The following is an 18,927-nucleotide window of genomic DNA, read 5'->3' as shown; positions in this document are numbered from 1 at the left end:
ATCCAGGGTCTTGCAGGGAATTTGCAACAAACAAATGCATACCTTGAGGGCATTCACTCTGGAGTGGCGGCCCAACAGAGAGCATTCCAGACTCTGGCCAACTCACTGATGGCAGCCATTGTCCCTGTCTCTAGCCTCCCCCTCGAACTTCCTCGACCCAGTCCCATTCCCCTCAACCCCTGCCTATCCCAAGCACACCTTCAGACCAGCATGCACCCAAATCAACACACAGAAGTGGCTCAGGAAAACACAAGCACCACACTTCATCCCACAGGCGCTCACACAAGCACCATCCAAATGCAGATACACCAACATCCACTGCCTCCACTGTGTTCCCCTCCTCCTCATCGTCCACCTCCCTCCCAGCAGCGTCTCCACTCACACCTGCATGCACTACATCCTCATCCACTACCTCCATCACCAGCACACCTATCACAACACGCCACTCAGTGGCAGACACCACTCCAACATCCATGCACACGTCCCCTGTGCCCTCTCCCACTGTGTCTGTGACCCCTCCTCCCAAAGTACACAAACGCAAGCACTCAGACACCCAACAGCCATCCACCTCACAAGAGCATCCAGCCCATGCACCTGCACCCAAACATACCAGACTAAAACCTCCTACCACCACTCCCTCTTCCTCCACTCCCAAACCTTTACCCTCTTCCAGCTCCAGTGCCCCTAAAAGGCTTTTCCTCTCCACCCTTGACCTATTCCCTGCCCACCCCCCAGTCCTTCACCTCAGGCCAGGGTGGGCAAGACCCAGGCCTGCACCTCAACCACCCAGTCCACGGCCACTGTAGTTCCTGCAGCTACTGCTGGTGTGAGAAGCTCCAAGGAGGCACCTGTCAGCACAGCCAGTGTGCGTGCACCACCTGCCAAGGTCAAGAAAGGGCCGCCAGCTAGGAAAGCCAAGAAGGGGACACCAGCCAGCAAGACAAAGGAGGCACCACCAGCCAGCAAGGGGAAGGAGGGAACACCAGCCAGCAAGGGGAAGGAGGCACCTCCTGCCAGCAAGGGCAGGAAGGCAATACCACCTGGAAGAAGCAAGGAGGCACAACCATCTGCCAAGGGCAGGAAAGGGACAACAGCTGCCAAGGCCAATGTAAAGGGAACTGACACCGCAGGCAGGATGGATCTGGTGCCTGGGGCTAGAGCAGCATCTGGCCAGACAACACCAGCCATGGCACTTCAGCCGTCCGAGGCTGCAGTGGAAGGGCTGGGGCCTCCCCCTACCACTGACAGCACTGCCACATGCACCGCCGGCAGCATCACCAGCTGCACCACCGGTAGCACCGCCAGCTGCACCACCAGCAACACCGCCAACTGTACCACCAGCATCACCACTGCCAGCAGCAGCCCCAGTGGGCAGCCGTCCGAGGCTGCAGGGGAACGGCTGGAGCCTCCCCCCACCACTGACAGCACCGCCAGCTGCACTGCCGGTGGCACCGCCGGCAGCACCACTGCCAGCAGCAGCAGCCCCAGTGGGCAGCCGTCCGAGGCTGCAGGGGAAGAGCTGGAGCCTCCCCTACCACTGACAGCACCGCCAACTGCACCGCGGGCGGCACCACTGCCAGCAGCCCCAGTGGGCAGCCGTCCGAGGCTGCAGGGGAAGGGCTGGAGCCTCCCCCCACCACTGACTGTACCACCACCTGCACCGCAACTACCATCCACTGAGCAGCCGTCACCGCCAGCGAGCAGTGTGTAGTCGTGCCAAAACACATGGGCTGTAGTGCGTCCTGGCCCCTGCAACACCTGTAGGTGTGACACCCAGGTGAGAGACTGTGACCTTGCACCATCCAGGATCTGCAACACTGGGCACAGTGCCCCCTCCGGAACCAGTGGAAGAAGGCATCCACTCACCCCCTCCTTGGCAGGATGAAGCACACTGGGCACAGAGCCCCCTCCAGAACCAGTGGAAGGAGGCATCCCCTCAGCCCCTCCTTGGCAGGATGAAGCACACTGGGCACAGAGCCCCCTCCAGAACAAGTGGAAGACGGCATCCACTGACCCCCTCCATGGCAGGATGAAGCACACTGGGCACAAGGCCCCATCCAGCAGCAGTGGAGAAGCCACCCACTAGCGAGACTGTGGAATGGCACTCCCCAGGACCAAGCAGTGGGCAAACCACCCACTAGAGAGACTGTGGCTTTGCACTCCCCAGGAACAAGCAGTGGGCAACCCACCCACTAGAGAGACTGTGGCTTTGCACTCCCCAGGGCCAAGCAGTGGACAAACCACCCACCAGAGAGACTGTGGCTTTGCACTCCCCAGACCAAGCAGTGGAGAAACCACCCTCTAGAGAGACTGTGGCTTTGCACTCCCCAGGACCAAGCAGTGGGCAAACCACCCACTTGAGAGACTGTGGCCGTGCACTCCCCAGGACATTGCAGAGGGCATGTAGCCCCCTCCAGGAGCTGTGGCGTGGTACCATCTTCTGGCGGAGGTGCCCCCCCATTCCCCGTCCCCCTGAGGTGCTGTGTGTTTTCGACCTGATGCCCCTGCAGTGTTCTCTCCGTATTGAGGCAGGAGTCAAGTGTTGCCTGGGCCTATGTGTTATGGCCCTGTGGGCCACAGACATTTCAGAGTGGGCATTGTCCAACCATCTGTAAATATTGTAGATACGGTTTCTTGCTTTAAGGACATATTTATCTAAGTATTTTATATTACACTCACTTTAATCAATTCCTTTTGTCCTTGCGTTATTCCTGAGGGGTGGGGGGGGGAATATGTGATGTTATTGCATCTGTTTGTGTGTATGTTGTTAGGGGTGGTGGTATTGTGTGTGTGTGTCACTCCCTTTTTCCTCCTCCCCTCCCTTGTGTGCTAGATGTAGTACTCACTGTGGTCGTCTTCACTGCTGTTCGGGTTCCTGGTGCAGGAGGAGGTAAACCAGCATGGGGAAGATCTGCAGTTTGGGCTCCAGGGCATTGTGGTTGTTCCTTGAGTGTCAAGAGGTGGGTCATTTCCCTTCCGTGTACTGTTTCTGCCGTGCTTTTGATGGCGTTGGTACTGCCCCGGAAAAGCTGGTGGATTGGTGTGTCATAATAGAGTGGGCGGTACATTGTATTCCGTCTGGCTGTTTGAGGTTACCGCTGCAGTGTTTGTTGCTACCGCCGTGGCGGTCGGAGTGTTAAAGTGGCTGTCTGTGTTGGCGGTTTCCGCTGTGCTCATAATTCCATTTTTATTACTGCCGACCTGTTGGCCGTATTACTGTCGCTTTATCACCGACCGCCAGGGTTGTAATGAGGGCCATAAAGTCTACAGATATTTGTTTCTATAGAATTTCTATCAGTGGTGGTCAAAAATAATGATGGAAGATTCAACGAATCAACCCTGGTAACTTGGAAGACTTCACAAGTGGTTAGAAGAGTCGCTAAAGAAAAAATGTTCTTCTTAAAATGGGGATTTAAATTCAGTATACCCAAACAAACAGGTTATCCCGACCCTCTAGAGGAACAAAACAATATGCCTCACCTAACTAAATCAAAAGAGTTAAATAAACCTTTTTTAGTTCTTAGATCTGCAATTGGAAATAATGATGATCACTATACAGGGTATAAAGTATCTAATACACACCTATTACCGCAGCTAGACCTAGGTTGGATGGCAGAAGTAATTTGTTTAGAAAATCGTCAGTGACTTCTGAATAGCCAGACACACTATGGGTTGGCAACTCCATGTGATGAACCCCTCCAAGTTTGCTCCTGGAATATAAACTGGGTTAGATCAAATATCCAACAAAAAGATCTGACACGCTTATTAAAAGAAATTCAAATTATCTTTCTGCAGGAGACTTGGGCTACCAACCCATTCACAATTGATGGATTTATGGGCTTTTTTCCCCCATCAATCAGGGAGAAAAGGTTTGATCACCCAAAGGGGGGATTAGCAATCTTTATTTCAGCAGGGTTAAACATATCATGCACACGGTTATACAAGGAAAATGAAGAGTTTCTGCTAGTGAAGCTAGATGGATGGAATAAAGAACACTCCAGCCCACTCTTGCTAATTAATATCTACATCCATCTAGATGCATGATCCAAGAAACACATATCCTCCAAATTGATAGATACAATGGCCCTCATTACAACCCTGGCGGTAAATCCCGCTTACCGCTGTGCTGAAGGCCGCAAACATACTCGTGGCTGCGGCGGAAATCCGCTACAGGTGTTACGACCCGCATCTCGTAATCTGCCACAATACAGACACCCACACAAGTCCGCCACACCAAAGGTCAGTGATAAACTGGCGATACCAAAACCCACACTGTCACACCAACAAGAATAAGCCCACACTGTCACGACCCACGAATCAACACGGCGGTCTTTCAATCGATGTAATCCATTGGCGGTACATACTGCCGCGCTCAAAATACACACACATTTACAAAACACAACCACATTGGACAATTCGAAATACACACACCTGATACACATACACCCACCACACCCACACACCCACGCCACTATAAAACACACACCCACATTACCCACAACCCCTTACAATGACATTTTTGTAAAGAAGCAGAGAGAGAGAATAGCAAACACTACACCAGCATCCACAAGCACACAACATCATCACTCATACAACATCCACGCACCTCAAACAACACATACCAACACAACATTTCACACAGCACAACAAACATCACCTCACACATCACCCACACCACATCATGGCACCCTAAAGACACCCCAAGTTTTCTGAGGAGGTGCTCAGGGTCATGGTGGAGGAAATCATCCGGGTCGAACCACAGATTTTCGGATCACAGGTGCAGCACTCCTCCATTGCTAGGAAGATGGAGCTATGGCGGAGAATCGTCGACAGGGTCAACGCAGTGGGACAGCATCCAAGAACACAGGATGACATCAGGAAGAGGTGGAACGACCTACGGGGGAAGGTACGTTCCGTGGTTTCAAGACACCAGATTGCTGTACAGAGGACTGGCGGTGGACCCCCACATCTAACAACATGGGAGGAGCAAGTCTTGGCAATACTGCATCCTGAGGGCCTTGCAGGAGAGGACTGGACTCTGGTAAGTCATATCTTTATTACCATATCCCCCCACCCCACCTGCATGCCATCACATACCCCCACCCTCACCCCTATCACTCCAACACCTCACATATGCCCCACTATCACAACCAAGTCATTCCAATACCAAGCCCTGCATGCAACACCAAATCATGTACACTCATTACCAAAGCATGTCCAGTACAGATACCCACACAGACCCCAAAACACTAATCACACAATGGCAAACACAACAATGCAAGCACAGGAGTAGAGGGTAACTCACCCAATGAACAAGATGGCACACACAGATACAATAACTATGCATTTACACCCCAACAGGACCCATACCCAACGTCACCAGACAGGAGGTGCCAGACATATCCAGTCCCCCCCTAGAAGAGGCCCACAGTGACGACAGCAGCTCTGCACGCCTGGATCAAGATGACCAGCCCAGCCCACCAGGGACCTCTGGATAGTTGGTTCCCCTGCCACAGTCACAAACCACCACAGACCCTCCACCCTCAGGAAACACCCCCACAGCACCCACGCAGCGGGCCCATCCCTCTGTCCCCAGGACACGTCATTCAGCAGTGTGTCCACCACTACAGGGACCCCAGGCAAACCCACCAACCAAAGACAATCAGGGACCTGGGGTCAGTGGCAGTGGGCACACAGTTCAGGGGACAGAGGCACAGGATAACAGGGAAGCTGGGAGGACTTCTGTGCAACAGGGGGAGGACAGGCCCAGGGAACCCACTCTTCACGAGGCACTCTCCAAAATCATGGGAGCATACCATCATTTCCAGTAGACTATGGGCACGGTACTGGCCAAGTTTCAGGAGACCCAGCGGCTGCAGGAGGCACACTACCTGGGAATCAGGGAAGACTTGAAGTCCATCAACACCACTCTGGTCACCATTGCATGGGTGCTGGCAGACCTGGCCAACACCATGAGGGACACAGTGGCACACAAACGGGCCCCTGACACTAGCCAGAACGATGAACAGCCCTCCACCGGCGCTAGTGGACAGGAGGTCCCGCCACAGGAACAACAGGCCACCAGCACCCCACCCCCTGCAGAAGGAGAACCACCACGAAAACAGTCCATGAGATCCAGGAACAAGACAGAAAACATTGCCAAGACCTCCGCCAGGAAATAAGACTCTCCTGATTGTCACCCTTTTGTCCCACTTTGTCACACTGACAACTTTGACCTGCCATCACTCCACTTCCTATGCCCCCTTGGACAATGCACCTGTGAGACCAAGAGACTGAACTCTACCATGGACATTCCTCCACCATCACCCCAGCCCATTTCACACCCCCTCCACTTATTAGCACAGAAATAAACACCCTTGAATGACAAATCAATCTGGAGTCAGTCTGTACTTTCACAAATGTGTAATTGCAACCTCTCAGAAATATAGCAATGTCAATGTTCATGTACACATACCGATGTTACACAGTTGTTGGGCAGCATTAAACATAGCAGAGGGCACAAAGTGGGACCCAGATCTGTGAAATGGAAAGGCAAAGTGACATGTCAGGGTCCATACACAGAGGTAAAAAGGCAGATTTATGCTATGTCCTACAGTAGCATGATATGTGAGAAGCAGTGCCATCCTCTTACCTGTGTATCACTGGAAATATTGCATGATGATGTTGTTTCGGTTGTCTATATCTTCTTCTGCCTCCCCTTCTTCACTGTCCACAGGCTTCACAGATGCCACAAGACCAGCATCAGGCCCATCCTCCTTCAGAAAAGGCACCTGGCGTCGCAAAGCCAGGTTGTGCAACATACAGCATGCCACGATTATCTGGCATACTTTCTTCAATGAGTAGTATAGGGAGCCACCTGCCAGATGGAGGCACCGAAATCTGGCCTTCAGGAGGCCGAAGGTGCGCTCGATTATCCTCCTAGTTCGCCCATGTGCCTCATTGTAGCGTTCCTCTCCCCTTGTCCTGGGATTCCTCACTGGGGTCAGTAGCCATGACAGGTTGGGGTAACCAGAGTCACCTGCAAATATCGAGGGACAACTGTTAGACATCCTCCAACCCTTAGGGACTCTCCCATACCCAGACACCTATTTAACCTGTGTGGGAACCTTGGGCTCACCTATTAGCCACGCACGGTGCCTCTGGAGTTGCCCCATCACATAAGGGATGCTGCTATTCCTCAAAATGTAAGCGTCATGCACAGAGCCAGGATACTTGGCATTCACATGGGAGATGTACTGGTCTGCCAAGCACACCATCTTCACATTCATAGAATGAGAGCTTTTCCGGTTTATGGTCACCTGTTCATTCCTGCGGGGGTGGGACAAATGCCACATGTGTACCATCAATGGCACCAATAATGTTGGGGATATGTCCCAGGGCATAGAAGTCACCTTTCACTGTTGGCAAATCCTCCACCTGAGGGAACACGATGCAAAAATCTAAATGCACAGGGATTTTGGAAAATGGTGAATGATCTGAACAAAGGTCCAATGATCTTGACGAGCTCCAATATCTCGGAATCCTCAGGGTCTGATTAGTTAATTGACCACTTTAGTGAAAATAAGAGAGTCACCAAAAACTCAGATGAAACAACAAATGAGTCAAGCTCAGAAGGAGCTATATTAGACCCCCCTATTATCAAAAAGGAATCTGCAAATTTAACACTGTCAAAGTCGGAAGTTGTGAACTTAATAAAGGACAGCAGAATTTGGGGTTCCCCAGGTCCAAATGGGATCCCAAATGCATTGTTCAAAATAAACCTAGCTTTCCGGGGTGAAAAACTGGTCTCAAATTACAACCACTGCACAGATCTAGAAAGTATTCTTAAATCTTGGAGGGGGAATATAATCCACCCAATATTTAAAGGAGGCTGTAAATCTCATCCTGAGAATTACCAATTGATTATCTTAATGGATGTAGAGGCTAAATATTATGCTGGACTACTACTGGAGCAGCTTCGCAGGTGGGCAAATGAAAACAGTATTATTCCCCCAAATCAGACAGGCTTTGCAAAGGGCACCGGATCGGCCACAAACATTCTAACTCTCAATTGTCATTGACAAATGCAAACAAAAAAATCACCCCCTGTATCTGTGCTTTGGAGATTTCAAATCATCTTTCGATTTGGTACAGCAATGTATTCTATGGGAAAAATTAGCCTCCTGGGGCATACCGGGGAATCTGCTAAAAGCTACTCAGCAATTATATACAGATACATGGATCAGAGTTAAGATAGGGGACAGATCCTTCCTTTCAAGGGAAATTGAGACAAAACAAGGTCTGAAACAGGGTTGCGTGCTGCTGGCTCTGTATCTTTCTAATCTCTTTCTATCAGATCTGACCGTGAAACTTAATAAGGTGAATGCACACTTCCCTAAGGTTGGTGATATGCCTATTTCCAATTTGCTATATGCTGATGATGTAGTACTTCTGAGTCAAACTAAAATAGGACTACGACAGCTCATCGTCAAGTTATTTGAATATGCCGAGCAGAATGGAATGGAAATTAATCAGAAAAAAAACAAAGTGATGGAAATCAGTAAACAAATCTCTAGAGTTAAAAAATGGCATACACAAAAGGGAGTATTGGAACAAGTAAATCAGTATAGATACCTGGACATACTATTTGATGAATGAGTTCCTTTTTCCCTCAGAAGGAGGATCTACATAGAAAAGGAAATGTCCTACTGCTTGCCTTTCGCACTCTGAAAAAGTTGCTTAACGGTCCTAGCTACCTTACCTTGTTGCAAGTTGTTGCAGCTAAACTAAATTCGACTATAGGGTACAGTAGTGAAGCCCTGCACGGACAAGATGCCACCATCCTAAATGGAATCATTGGAAAAGTATTTAGGTCTCTATTCCAGTTACCAGAGCATACCTCTCAAGCACAAATTAGGCTGGAGTTTGGATACTTAAACTAGTGTATAGCATGGCAATCCAGCTACATCAAAACCTGGAAACACTTACAGGTAAAAAAAGGAAATCAGCTTTGCCAAGCACTCTGGAAGGAGATCGGTTCATATCCTACAGCCAAATCTAGACAGTACTTAGATCAGGCATTAGAGGACTTGCAAGAATGGGAACTATGGGACTCAAATCTCTCCCACTATGCTTTAAAAAAAATCTTAAACCGAATAGTGAAGAAAAGATAGGTACTTATGGATAAGAGCCTATTAGCTACCAGATCACACTCCTGGATGGTAATAAATGAGTACAAACTCCTGAAATATCAGCCATATCTGGAGGCTGGGTGGTCAAAAGCAGACAAGGATCTTTTTTATTAAACATCAATTTGGCATTATTCCTGGTGGTGCCCATCTAGCCCCATGGGTACGCACTGCAACAATTCCTCAGTGTAGGCTGTGCGGCTGTGGACTGGAAGATATTACTCACCTGATCTGTATCTGTAACGACCTATGAAATTAGTGTAAGACTCTATTAAAGGCAGCATTCAATCAAAGGGGAAAACAGTCCTGCAGACAAGCGGTAATCGTCTGCTTTAAACCTTCTGACTTTGCCCTGAAATGCAAACTTACAAAGTTTTTACATCTGATATCTAAAAATTTATTACACGTTCATAATTAGTATAAACATAATATATGTACCTGTTGGCTTTTAAGGCCCCCATATAGTATCTACAAAAGTTTTTTTTAGCTCTTCCGAGAATGAATCGAACTGTAAATAAAAGAAATTCTTCTTTTTTCTTCTATTTTAAGATAAATTATTATAATCTAAAATATACTTCGATAGTTTATTTGGAACCACTTGTATAAAGATGAGGGGAACTGGAAAACTATGGCCCATATTTATACTCTGTTTGCGCCAGATTTGCGTAATTCTTTTTACGCAAATTTGGCACAAACTTAACCCCATATTTCTACTTTGGCGCTAGACCTGTCCAGTGCCAAAGTTAGGGAGTTTGAGTCGTTTTTTGGATGTGAAAACCTACCTTGCGCTAATGACATGCAAGGTAGGCGTTCCCGTGCAACAAATGACTCTAAGGCATGTGCGCCTTATTTATCCTCCAGCGTCAAAATGACGCACAGGAGGAGGCAGGCCTTAAAACAAGGTGCCCAGCCGGATTTGCGCCTGGGTCAGGGTAGGCGATAAGGGACCTGTGGGCTCATTTCCATGGTGGAAGACCATGGAAGCAGTCCACAGGTGCCCTTTCCTGCACCCAGGGACACCCCCTGCCACCCTAGCCCACCCCTGGAGGACACCCATGGATGGGGGGACCGATCCATGGTGAGTGCAGGTAAGTATACATTTTTTTTTTTAAAGTGGCATGGGGGGCCTCACTTGGGCCCCCCTACATGCCACTGTGCCCAATGCCCATGCCCAGGGGACAGAAGTCCCCTGGGCATGGCCATTGGGCAGGGGGTATGACTCCTGTCTTTGCTAAGACAGGAGTCATTTCCATTGGGGTTGTGTGCCAAGAAATGGCACACGTCAGGATAGAGCCAATATTTTTGATTCTAACCTGACTTGTACCATTCTTTGGCGCACAATCCCCAGTCTTCCCTTCACCTCCGCTGCCCAGATAGAGTCATTTATTTTGACGCTAACCAGGCCGCAGCGCCGGCTAACATAATTCCATAAATAAGGCGCCCGGCTGGTGCGGTGGAATGGCATTAGCCGGCGGTAAACTTTTTGACGCAAATCTGCCCTGGTGCTGATTTGCGACAAAAAGTATAAATATGGGCCTATGTGTTTTTATAGCAAAACCTATGAGGGTATGAAAATAACATACCCACCTCCAAATAGGAGGTTATTGCCAGCAAAAAATATTTAACAATATTATCAGAAAAATCACGGTTAGACATGCTGGACAATATGTGTACACCTAAGAAGAACTTTTAGACTAGAATGGAAAGTTTTTATCTGCTTTTTATCTGCATGGGAGGAGAAGTATTACATTTAAAAAAAAACACAATGTATGATGTATTGGTTTTTATTAACTACGCATTTAAATAATCTTTAACTTGACACAGGAAATGAAGTAGCTACCCCACTGGAGTGGCAATAACATGACATTTTGTACTACTGAGCTGAAATGTAACACCTTTGTCCTTGAACCATTTTTGTTCTAGCATGTAAATATATTATTGTAATGATTGTGAAATGTATTTTGGTGTAATTTTTTAATTTACTATGCACTTTATTAATAAAATCTGAATCTGAATCCATGTGACACAGTGTTGTGTAAACTTCACTGTCCCTGAGATGGTCAGACATGTGTTTTGGTGCAGTGTTGTGTTGCATAATTATTTACCTGCCCAAAGGGGGCGTTTTGTGATTGTGAATGTGTCTTTCTTTGTGAATGATTCTGACTGGGACACAATGACAAGGGTACTTGGTGCATATAGCATGCCCACCATATAAATGTGGATGACAGTGCAATGATCTGTTAAGTTTATTGATAAAGGGAGGTGTGCGTACTAATGGGCAGTTGCGTCCGCAGCGGTCTGGATTTTGTGCACCTTCGATGAGCAGCAGCAGCTATACGACGTGTTTGATGGGCTCCATGGTGGCATAGGATGTGTGAGGCTGCCTGCATGAAAGTGTCTGTCTTGATACCTGAGAAGTGATGGTTACACTGCCATGCTCACATTGGCGGTGTGCAACCCCATAATGAGTCCACTGACAACACAGGCTCCGCCGGCCTGTTTGTGCTGCCTTACAACCGCAGTGGTCTACACAGCCTGGCAGTGCATGCAGAGTCACAGTCGTCTTTGCTCCATAGGCCCGCGTGACTTGTAATATGGCAGTCAGACCAGCAACAGTCAGACCACCACAGCCACCATGAAAGTCCACAGACTGCCAAACTCGTAATGAGGCCCTCAGTCAGGTTGTGTGTCAGTGAGTAGGTGCTTGTTTTAGAACGTGATTAAGCATTTATTAGGAGGCAGTTTAGAGATTGTGTTTTGGTGGTGATGTGACTTTGTTTTGTAGAAGAGTGAGCAGTATTTTTTAAACTTGTAGCAGGTGTGTCATTCGTGCTGGTATTAGCTATATCAGGATAGCAATACTTTTGTTTTTCTACATTGTATTCCTTAACCAGCAGGCTTAGAAGGCCCTTTGAAGTGTCTACTTGTGTAGGTGGTGGAGATAGTGGTTGAGAGTCAGTTGGTGAGCTGTGTTGTTTTTGTAGAGTAGCCTTGTTGTGTAATAGACACAGGGATTCAAAGTTGGGAAGACTAGCATGTTGTTTATTTTTTTGCATCTGTTTAGGGTGGAATGTGCATGGCTTAGGGATGATGGTGGAGTATGTGAGTCATGTATAGAGGCTCTAAATTGTGTAATGAATGAGAGCCAGGTGAATGAGAGTTGTTGTGTTAGTGAATTTGTTTTAGGTGCTGGTGAAGAGAGAACATTTGAGAATAAAGATGGTTTAGGAAGTGTATTATTTGTGTAGTCAGGAGGGTAGGAGTGGGTGTATGTTTCTAATTTGTGATGGAATATAGTATTAAATTGTGTGTGTGTGTGAGATTTTGATGTGTGTGTTATGTTTTGGTTTTGTGGGGTAGTGAGAGAAGATATTGATGTAGTGGTTTTCTGAGAAGGATTTGTGTGTAAAGTACTGTTGGTGAGTGGAAGATGAATGGTAAAAGGGGTAGTGATGTGTTTCGTGAAGAGTGTATGTGGTGTGTGAGAAGAGATGGACAACAGTTATGAATGTTTGTGTTTTTCATATGATAGCTGGCAGAGGTAGTATGTGTGGTGGATTGGAGGGTAAAGATTGCTTGGTGGTGTTTTTTTGGTAAAAGAGGAGGAGGATGTTGGTGGATGATATCATGGAAGGCTGAGTATATGTTTAGTGGTGACAGAAAGGGGTCCGTTGGGAGCAAGTAGAGGGTAGAGCTGGTATTTTGTATGAACAGGGAGTGTGTGTCTGGATGCATGGAAGTTAGGTATAATGTGGCTTTGTGTTGTGTTGTTGATGTGTGGATTTGTTCGTGGTATAGGACAGAGTTTTGCGTGAGAGAGAAGGTGCTATTGTGTGGTAGTTGGGGTAGTAGGATGTATAGTTGTGGTTGGTGGAGATTTTGTAATGGTTGTTGAGGCACTGAAATGTTGGTAGGGTTTGTTTGTAGTAAATGAGTAGATGAGTGTAGGAAAGTACCATCTTGCCTGGCATGTTACCCCCATATTTCACTGTATATATGTTGTTTTAGTTGTATGTGTCACTGGGACCCTGCCAGCCAGAGCCCCAGTGCTCATAAGTGTGCCCTGTATGTGTTACCTGTGTTATGACTACCTGTCTCACTGAGGCTCTGCTATCCAGAACCTCAGTGGTTATGCTCTCTCATTTTCTTTCCAAATTGTCACTAACAGGCTAGTGACCAATTTCACCAATTTACATTGGCATACTGGAACACCCTTATAATTCCCTAGTATATGGTACTGAGGTACCCAGGGTATTGGGGTTCCAGGAGATCCCTATGGGTTGCAGCATTTCTTGTGCCACCCATAGGGAGATCTGACAATTCTTACATAGGCCTGCCAGTGCAGCCTGAGTGAAATAACGTCCACGTTATTTCACGGCCATTTACCACTGCACTTAAGTAACTTATAAGTCACCTATATGTCTAACCTTTACCTGGTAAAGGTTGGGTGCTAAGTTACTTAGTGTGTGGGCACCCTGGCACTAGCCAAGGTGCTCCCACATTGTTCAGGGCAAATTCCCCGGACTTTGTGAGTGCGGGGACACCATTACACGCGTGCACTATACATATGTCACGACATATGTATAGCGTCACAATGGTAACTCCGAACATGGCCATGTAACATGGCTAAAATCATGGAATTGTCCCCCTAATGCCATTCTGGCATTGGGGAGACAATTCCATGACCCCCCGAGTCTCTAGCTCAGACCCGGGTACTGCCAAACTACCTTTCCTGGGGTTTCACTGCAGCTGCTGCTGCTGCCAACCCCTCAGACAGGTTTCTGCCCTCCTGGGGTCCAGCCAGGCTTGGCCCAGGAAGGCAGAACAAAGGACTTCCTCAGAGAGAGGGTGTTACACCCTCTCCCTTTGGAAAAAGGTGTTAGGGCTTGGGAGGAGTAGCCTCCCCCAGCCTCTGGAAATGCTTTGATGGGCACAGATGGTGCCCATCTCTGCATAAGCCAGTCTGCACCGGTTCAGGGATCCCTCAGCCCTGCTCTGGCGCGAAACTGGACAAAGGAAAGGGGAATGACCACTCCCCTGACCTGCACCTTCCCTGGGAGGTGCCCAGAGCTCCTCCAGTGTGCTCCAGACCTCTGCCATCTTGGAAACAGAGGTGCTGCTCGCACACTGGACTGCTCTGAGTGGCCAGTGCCAGCAGGTGACGTCAGAGACTCCTTCTGATAGGCTCCTTCAGGTGTTGCTAGCCTATCCTCTCTCCTAAGTAGCCAAACTTCCTTTTCTGGGTATTTAGGGTCTCTGCTTTGGGGAATTCCTTAGATAACGAATGCAAGAGCTCATCAGAGTTCCTCTGCATCTCTCTCTTCACCTTCTGCCAAGGAATCGACTGCTGACCGCACTGGAAGCCTGCAAAACTGCAACAAAGTAGCAAAGACGACTACTGCGACCTTGTAACGCTGATCCTGCCGCCTTCGCCACTGTTTTCCTGGTGGTGCATGCTGTGGGGGTAGTCTGCCTCCTCTCTGCATTAGAAGCTCCGAAGAAATCTCCCGTGGGTCGACGGAATCTTCCCCCTGCAACCGCAGGCACCAAAGAACTGCATCACCGGTCCTCTGGGTCTCCTCTCATCACGACGAGCGAGGTCCCTTGAACTCAGCAACTCTGTACAAGTGACTCCCACAGTCCAGTGACTCTTCAGTCCAAGTTTGGTGGAGGTAAGTCCTTGCCTCCCCACGCTAGACCGCATTGCTGGGAACCGCGTGTTTTGCAGCCACTCCGGCTCCTGTGCACTCTCCGAGGATTTCCTTTGTGCACAGCCAAGCCTGGGTCCCAGGCACTCTAACCTGCATTGCACAATCTCCTGAGTTGTCCTCCGGCGTCGTGGGACTCTCTTGTGCAACTTCGGGTGAGCACCAATTCACTCCACTTCTTAGTGCCTGTTTCAGCACTTCTGCGGGTGCCTCCTGCTTCTGAGTGGGCTCTTTGTCTTGCTGGACGCCCCCTCTGTCTCCTCACGCAATTGGTGACATCCTGGTCCCTCCTGGGCCACAACAGCATCCAAAAACCCTAACCGCGACCCTTGCAGCTAGCAAGGCTTGTTTGCAGTCTTTTTGCGGGGAAAACACTTCTGCACGACTCTTCACGACGTGGGACATCCATCCTCCAAAGGGGAAGTTTCTAACCCTTGTCGGTCTTGCAGAATCCTCAGCTTCTACCATCCGGTGGCAGCTTCTTTGCATCCACAGCTGGCATTTCCTGGGCATCTGCCCACTCCCGACTTGATCGTGACTTTTGGACTTGGTCCCCTTGTTCCACAGGTACTCTCGTCTGGAAATCCTTTGTTGTTGCATTGCTGGTGTTGGTCTTTCCTGCAGAATTCCCCTATCACGACTTCTGTGCTCTTTGGGGAACTTAGGTGCACTTTACACCCACTTTTCAGGGTCTTGGGGTGGGCTATTTTTCAAACCCTCACTGTTTTCTTACAGTCCCAGCGACCCTCTACAAGGTCACATAGGTTTGGGGTCCATTTGTGGTTCGCATTCCACTTCTAGAGTATATGGTTTGTGTTGCCCCTATCCCTATGTGCCCCCATTGCATTCTATTGTGAATATACATTGTTTGCACTGTTTTCTATTGCTATTACTGCATATTTTGGTATTGTGTACATATATCTTGTGTATATTTGCTATCCTCATACTGAGGGTACTCACTGAGATACTTTGGCATATTGTCATAAAAATAAAGTACCTTTATTTTTAGCATATCTGTGTATTGTGTTTTCTTATGATATTGTGCAAGTGACACTAGTGGTACTGTAGGAGCTTCACTCGTCTCCTAGTTCAGCCTAAGCTGCTCTGCTAAGCTACCTTTTCTATTAGCCTAAGCTGCTAGACACCCCTCTACACTAAAAGGGGATACCTGGGCCTGGTGCAAGTTGTAAGTACCCCTTGGTACTCACTACAAGCCAGTCCAGCCTCCTACAATGAGTCACTAGAGTGCATTTGTTGAGTGTGTTATTATGTTAGTGGATGAGAATGAGTTAAGGTGGTAGCTAGTGAATGGCATAAAGGGCAGCATTTCTGGCCCTAGGCCTGACCCGCTCAGAACAGGCAACTGCCTTTGCCATGACACCTGGGCTCAGCCCACCACAGCCCCTACAGTAAATAGCCCTAGGTCAGGTGACATTTGATCAATAGAAATTCAAGCCCTAACCCTAACCAGTCAGAGCCCTAGCCCTAAGCCCTAGGACTAATTGGGCACCTGACCCTTTCAACCAATCACAGCCCGATGCTAGCAACAAATCCAAAGTTAAACCCTAAGTGTTAAGCACAATAGAAACCTTAGCCCTAGGAACCAATTAGAACCCCAGATCTGTCGGCCAATCAGAACTCCAACTCTAAGCCCTAAGTACAATAGAAGCCCTAGGAACTAATCACAGCACAAATGCAACAACGATTTAGAAACTTATGTGAAGGGCATGTGACCTTAAGCACAACTCTTCAAGTCAAAATCTCCTTGGATATAGACAGGTTCAATCCACATTTTGCACGTCCTGGTCAATCTTGCATTTAAGGCCAAAATCTAAAGTCACTACAAATTACTACCTTTCACGCCCCGTTAAATAAAACACTTTTTCTAGGCAAAAATGAGTGCTACATACACTTTTCATACACAGTTTAACCCATAATGTAGATTAATCAGAGCCCTTTTACGAGTTTGGTGGTCCGAGGAACTACAAACCGGCTGCGGCGGTCAGACTGCCGCACTCCTGGCAGTCTGACCACCAAATTACATCCTAGTGGTCAGACCACGGCCACCACCAGGATCATGGATCCCGACGTGGTGGCGTCGGTTGGAGCCACGGTCAGCCATGGCGATGACGAGTCCTCTATCCACTAGCCTTTTCATGGTGCGGTCCCCGCCAACAAAAGCCTGATGGAAAGCCAGTGCTGGGGACCACAGAGAGACTCCTGCACTGCCCATGGCCATGGCATGGGCAGTACAGGGACTCCCCTGCCAGCACCCTTGCAATACGCACTGTCTGCTCTGCAGACAGAGCGCATTTAGAAGGTGCTGTTGTGCCACTGTTGTGCCCTTAAGAGAGCTGAGGCCAATGCTGTGGCACTGTTTACGCCAAGCTGACAGGCAGAAATGTTGTAATACGATGTTTCCAACAGTCAGCCTGGTGGAAACATTGTAATACGACTGGGGGGAGGTCGCCAGCATGACAGCCGCCTCCTCCTTGCAGCTTTGGCAGTTGGCTCGCCCTACCGCCAAAGTCATAACTAGGCCCTCAGGGGCATATTTATACTCTGTTTGCGCCGAATGTGCGTCAAAGTTTTTGACGCACATTCGGCGCAAACCCTGCCCCATATTTATACTTTGACGTCCGACTCAGCGGGTGTCAAAGTTCCACCATGTGCACCATTTTTTGGAAGGGGGAACCAGCCTTGCGTTAATAATATGCAAGGTAGGCGTTCCCTTCCAAAAAATGACTGATGGGCGCTGTTTTTTAACGCCTGGGTCAGGGCAGGCGTTAAGGGACCTGTGGGCTCAGAAGGAGCCCAGAGGTGCCCTCCCATTCCCCCAGGGACACCCCCTGCCACCCTTGCCCACCCCAGGAGGACACCCAAGGATGGAGGGACCCATCCCAGGGAAGTTGAGGTAAGTTCAGGTAAGTATTTGTTTCGTATTTTTTTTGTGGCATATGGGGGCCTGATTTGTGCCCCCCTACATGCCACTATGCCCAATGACCATGCCCAGGGGACATAAGTCCCCTGGGCATGGCCATTGGGCAAGGGGGCATGACTCCTGTCTTTGCTAAGACAGAAGTCATTTCAATGGGGGTTGGGCGTCAAAAGAAATGGCACTAAACACAGTGTCAATTTGGCCTCAGACCTGACTTGCCCCATTTTTTGACGCCCAAGCTCCATTTTCCCCTACGCCGGCGCTGCCTGGTGTGAGTCATTTTTTTTGACGCACACCAGTCCACAGCGCCGGCTAACGTCATTCAATAAATAAGGCGCCCGCATGGCGCTTTGGAATAGCGTTAGCCGGCGTTAAAATGTTTGACGCACAACTGCGTTGGCGCAGTTGTGCGTCAAAAAAGTATAAATATGGGCCTCAGTCTCTTAAACACACTCTGCTTAGCCTCTGAGATTTAGTTTGCCTTTGTACCTTTTAAAAAAAAGGCCTTAGCACAGTACAGGGGAAAACCAGAAGAGGACTTTAAAACACCACAGGTAGAAAAAACAGCAGTTTGGGGGAAGATGTTGAAACTACTACTTGCACTTCAATCTGACCATATTGACAGAAGGTGTTGGGCACTAACGGGATGACATTCACTATTCACACTCTAGTCTAACCATATTGGTGAAGGTGTTGGACACTAGGGGCCTCATCCACAAGCCCCTTGCATTGCCATTGCGTCATTTTTTATTTTTTTGCTGTAGCAGCTGCGCAATCATTGCTCTACATTGCTCCAGATTTACAAACTGATGCATTGGGCCCAATGCGTCACTTTGTAAAGCCCTATGTCACATTTTACCTGCACCAGGTATAATGTATGCAGGGTAGGTGTTCCTACGTAAAAAGCCACGTACAACTGACAGTTAAATTTACAACTTTTCACTGCATCACTCTGACTTCACTGCATCAGTATTTTAATGCCTTCTCAGACCAGGCATAAAAATGACAAAGGGCTTTCTACAATGGCATTGTCCTCTGTGTCCTGACACATTGCTGGAGTTGCACCAGTTTTATGGTGCAACTCCAGCAATGC

The sequence above is a fragment of the Pleurodeles waltl genome, chromosome 4_2 (assembly GCF_031143425.1).
Source record: "Pleurodeles waltl isolate 20211129_DDA chromosome 4_2, aPleWal1.hap1.20221129, whole genome shotgun sequence".
Taxonomy (NCBI): Eukaryota; Metazoa; Chordata; class Amphibia; order Caudata; family Salamandridae; genus Pleurodeles; species Pleurodeles waltl.
Note: the sequence above shows the minus strand (reverse complement) of the source record.